This window comes from Schistocerca nitens, chromosome 1 (genome assembly GCF_023898315.1).
Source record: "Schistocerca nitens isolate TAMUIC-IGC-003100 chromosome 1, iqSchNite1.1, whole genome shotgun sequence".
In the NCBI taxonomy this organism is placed as follows: Eukaryota; Metazoa; Arthropoda; class Insecta; order Orthoptera; family Acrididae; genus Schistocerca; species Schistocerca nitens.
Genome location: NC_064614.1, coordinates 1,177,245,288 through 1,177,250,867, shown reverse-complemented (window position 1 = coordinate 1,177,250,867; position 5,580 = coordinate 1,177,245,288).

Genomic DNA, 5,580 nt, shown 5'->3' with positions numbered 1-5,580 from the left:
TGTCTGATCACCTGCATACATTCATGTCCATTCTGCATTACGACGGACTGGGGCAATTCCAGCAGGACAATGCGACCACCCCATACGTCCAGAACTGGTACAGAGTGGCTCCAGGAACGCTCTTCTGAGTTTAAAGACTTCCGATGGCCAGCAAACTCAGCAGACGTGAACATTATTGAGCATATCTGGGATGCCTTGCAACGTTCTGTTCAGACGTGATCTTCCCTCGGACTCTTACGCATTTATGGATACTCCTGCAGGATTCATGCTGTCAGTTCCTTCCAGCACTGCTTCAAACATTAGTCGAGTCCATGTCACGTCTGTGGCGGCACTTCTGCTTGCTCGCGGGGGGCCCTAAACGATATTAGACAGGTGTACCAGTGCACGTGTAGCAAGGAATAAGAAATAAAATTAAGCCTATTGCAATATAATGCAGTGAGTGAAAGAAACATGACTTTTAAAAAAATTGCTAAACCTTTGTTATTGTATCTTATATTCAGAATGCATTTGAATATAAGGACAATGTCTAATATGAATCTATTAATCATCTCCTCACACAGAAAGAAAAACCATCGTCAGGCAGTTACAGTGTCACAGCTCTGATGTCGCTGAAGATAGCAGCATTATGAATCAGTGAACAACCGACAGGAAGTGTTTCGGACGGTGCCGACTTTTAACGATCAGTACTTGGAGCCGGCGGTTAACTTACCACGCCCTTAAAATAGTTAGTCTACCGGGTATCTCATAACATACTAACTTATGCTTGTTACCAATCAATAATAAAAGCAGTAAATATGCGGCCCGGAGCGCCTCCTCACAATGTTAGTGGTGGGTCTTGAGCAAAAAAAGTTTGACGATCACAGGTCTCTATAGATTTCCGTCTGGTTCGTTTATTAGGAACTAGCTATCGTCGACAGTTTACTGGCGTTTCGTCGACATCTGAGGCCAAGCGCAAATTGAGACGCGTATAGCACGTGAAACGCGACACGACACTACAGCACGACGCGCACGTTCCGCACATGTCGTGCGGGACGTACGCATATTGAGACGCGTACACGTATTTGCACGCACCGGTTGAGGACGTTTTGCGCTGACAAATGCTTCACCCCTCCCGCAGTGCCCGCGTAGCGCGGGGCGCGAGAAACTGTGCCGCAACCACAACGCCGCGTCCCAGCCTAGATCATAAGAAGGGACAGACGATTCATCGCGAGGGTAATGAGTAAGGAAGTAAGGAATATTATAAAATCATGTGATTTAGAAACAAGGCAGGAAAGAAAAACTAGGTTACCTACTTGCTGCCTGTTATGCTGACGTATCTCTACGATCTGTTGCAAAAAGTCGAAAAGGCGTAATTTCCACAGATATAACCCCTTTGTGTTTCTGGTACAAAGCGTCAAGATGTGAAGTACATAAGTTTCCCTATCGTTACTTTGATATGGATGTAATAAGAGACAATATACCATGTACAGTCGTGGACAAAACGAGCAAGACCCCTCGGCTTTTCCTTATGCTGATCCACACAGCTTTTAAGTCTGCTACACAGCATAACAGGCAAGGCGACGAAGTGCTACCAACATACTATGCACAGGCGTGAAATTGAAACCATCCGAACTTAGACTGTTTTCAGTCATGTGTAAGACTATATTAACGCTGATAAGTGTGTTAAACACAACACGCAAGTATAAGATATAAAGGAAAGAAGAAACGCTAATTAGTATGAATTGTACTAATAAAAGTGAATTTAAGCTTATCGAATTAACACAACTGTTTTAGTAAGACAAAGTAAACCAGATCGTTACGAATTAGCAAAATACTATGCGCATTTAGCCATGGAACGGTCTGTGTCAACGTTCAGACCAGTCATATTGGATTACCGTTACTGACCTACCATGAAAGTGTGCAAATTTAGCAATGCGTGAAGAATCATGACGAAATTCAGTTAAAAATCATTCAGTGCCACACTTAAGTTGATTCAGTTATTGACAGAAGCGGAAAATGTAGGCAGTAACAAGTATGAAATTCTACTCGTATTGACATCCACAGATCGCCGGTACAGAATAAATATACCAATAAAATGTATTTCTTAAAGCTGCTTTACTGATAGTCTATCTGCTTCCCTCGAGATTAGAACGAGACCTTACTTGCAGTAGCAAACACCCTTCACTACGCTAGACAACCCAGGTAAACAGTCCTCTATTATCGCCCCAGACATGAATAAGCCGAGAATTTCGCAATGAAAATGGCAAAATGATCTGCAGTTTCTGTTGCACAGAACTTTCTGGACTCAAAAACATGAATTTTCTACCTTTATGTCACCGCTTATGTGACAAACATTCGGAATGTTTATCGACATAAGAAAATACTGTTATTAGCGAGTAAATTTAGTAGGATAATTCTGCACCACCCCATGAAATAAACGACGACATAGCTGCCAAACGTATTCTACGATGTTTCGAATTCTCCATTAGACTCGCCACAGCCAGAAAACGTTCATTAGCCGAAGTGTTTCTTAAGCTAGCTAGCAATGGGAATGCTTGCACTTCTAAAACGCGGTGGAATTAATACTGGGATCTGAATTACCACGTGTATAGGCAAATGGATTTTGTTTGCATTCCTGTAAACGTGATTTGGATCGAAAGCGTAGCTACGATTAATATGCGGATGTATCGACTGCAACTAGGACATTCCGAATAAAGAGTAGGGGGATTTATTTATTCGGCCCTCATCTTCAGTAACTGTCGTAGATATTTTCGTTGTTAGGATTTCGTCACCTAAATCGGTAAAAATGGAACCCTACTAGTCTCAATTTATGGACCGTCTATCTGTCTACTCAACCCTTAAAACCCGTTTACCTCGAGTACGGGTAAACATAATAAGCGGAAATGTATAGCACTTCCTGCTATATACGGTCCCTTGGTGGTGTAAAAAAAGTGAGCTATGTCAACGCAATCTAAAGATACGGCCGTTTATGTAAAGAAAATTTACGCGAAAGATCAAAAAATTGCTCTAAGAGCTATGCGACCAAACTGCTTAGGTCATCAGTCCCCTGGACCTGGAACTACTTAAACCTACCTAACCTAAGGACATCACACACTTCCATGCCCGAGGTAGGATTCCAACCTGCGACTGAAGCAACCGAGTGGTTCGTGACAGAAGCGCCTAGAACCGGTCGGCCTCCGCACCCGGCAAAACCCTTTTCGCCTCATGTATAATGATAATATATACTGTCTAGTGACGATGAACTGTATTCGCTAGCAACTGAGATCGTTTGATCACGGAATTTTTATGAAGCTACATTCACATTTTGTTCGAAGTCGTCTGCAATATCCACCTATAAACACTCTAGTAACATCGTATGCGATATCCACTTTTGAAGACGCTGGCAGATACTGCAGAACCATAACAAGTAGTTAAGAATTTCTTGGTATTGGTCCATGCATGACACTTTACTTCGGTATCAATTTAACGCACCTAGGAGTTTGTCTACGGCTGAAAATAATGAACAATAAATAAATAAACAGCGAACAACTTCGATGTTCAAATCAAATGTAACTCACATGTCGCAATTACAACATAATTTCGTTGTTACATCTACGTGACTACATCTACAGGATTTCTTTGCAATCCAGACTTACGTGCCTGGCAGAGAGTTCATCGAACCATCTTCGGACTATTTCTCTACCGTCCCACTCTTTAACAGCGTGTGGGAAAAAGGACCACTTAAATCTTTTCTTACGAGCTCTGAATTACATTATTACTATGGTCATTTCGTTCTGTGTAAGTTCCCGTGGTAATAATGTTTCGGCATTCAGAACAGCTGTTGGTGACTGAAATTTCGTGAAAAGATCTCGCGGCAACGAAAAACGCTTTTGTTTTCATGATTGTCACCCCAACTCGCTTGTTAAGTCTGGGACTCTCTGTCCCCTATTTCGTGACATTCGTGCTACCGTTCCTTGAACGTTTTTGGCGTGCACCGTCAATAACGTCTGTCAAGGATCCCATACCGCGCAGGAATACTACAGCAGTTGAAACTTCCCCTTTGAACAATTTTACACGACTGTGCTTAACCTGACACACAATATTTTTTTAGCGCAACGCGATCTGACTTTCAACACACAATATTTTGTTAGCGCAACGCAATCTGACTTTCAATAATCTCTACAAGAGAATGGCCCTGACTAACATTAAACTATACCTTTCGCAAATCACTCACCTCACAAAAATCTTCGCTGCTCAAGCTACTGCAATACAGCGAGCGCCACTACTGCCAGCTAAATAAAAGATTCAAACTATGGAAGGCACTAACTACTGATAGGGATAGTTAGCAAATGAAAGATATTAATAGAGAACAAAGAATGTATTTACCTTTATATCATCATATATATATATATATATATATAGAGCAGTTCATGACAACTTCCAAAACTCCGCCATCTCTCTCCCCACATCCACCACTGCTGGCGGCTCACCTCCAACTGCGCAACGTTACGCGCTGTTCACAGCCAGCTGCCTAACACTACAATGGTTGAGTATTACAACAATGCAAAGCAGCCACAGACTGCACACGGCACAGCCGGTGATTTTCATACTGAGGTGGCGTTACCAATAAAAAACCTAAACAGCCTACTTACATAGCCCCCATGCTCCCCACAAAAAATTTTACAAATTTTGTTGGGCACTGGCCAATACATATTTGTTAAAATTTTTCATAATCGTAATTACAATAACAAAGAAATCAAATGCACACACTTACTGATACAATGTTGGTCAAAAGCTAAAATTTTCTCACAGTCCATAAAGACAGTCCTGATCATTCATCACATTGCAGTGTTTTTCTCAAAGTCTGAGCAGTAAAAGAAAATGCACACGGAAGTAGTGGATTTCCATGCAGTCTTGAAGAAGTATCGTTGTCCTTCCAACGCAAAGACAGTGCTGACTCTTGACATGCAGGCAGGTAATGGGCCACAACAGAGCAAACCCACAGCGGAGTCAATCGAAGTTTTGAAGAGTATTGGTGGGTAGGTCATCACAGAGCAGACCCACTGTAGTCCTGGTAGAAATGACGGTACTGGTGGGCCACCAGAGGTGCAGACCCACTGTAGTCCTTGTAGAGATGGCCAGCAGCCATCTGTTGTGACTGTGCAGGTGCACAATCACCATTGAAGAGTCTTGCGGATAATTTAGCAAGTCCATAACCACCACTTGTGCACTCACAAAGTTTTTGGAATAGTCCTCAGAACCAGCAATGCTGTTATCCAGTCCCTTGCTGAATCATTAAAACATGTGCAAACACTATCACTCCCTACTTCTCACATATTGTGCATATGCTATGACCAACAGAAACGAGTGCAGTCAAAATATACTTAATTTGACGACCTGGTGTATATACAATTATAAATTTACAACATAAGAATACAATAACAAAGGTACAAAACACATCATTCAAGAACATAACAATACAAATAACAGTTGCGGTAATAGGGGCTTTACAAAAGAATAGAAATAAACATATACATCAGTGTTACAGGAATTATGACATAATTTCATACATAAAAGATCAGAATAACTTTTGAAACATCA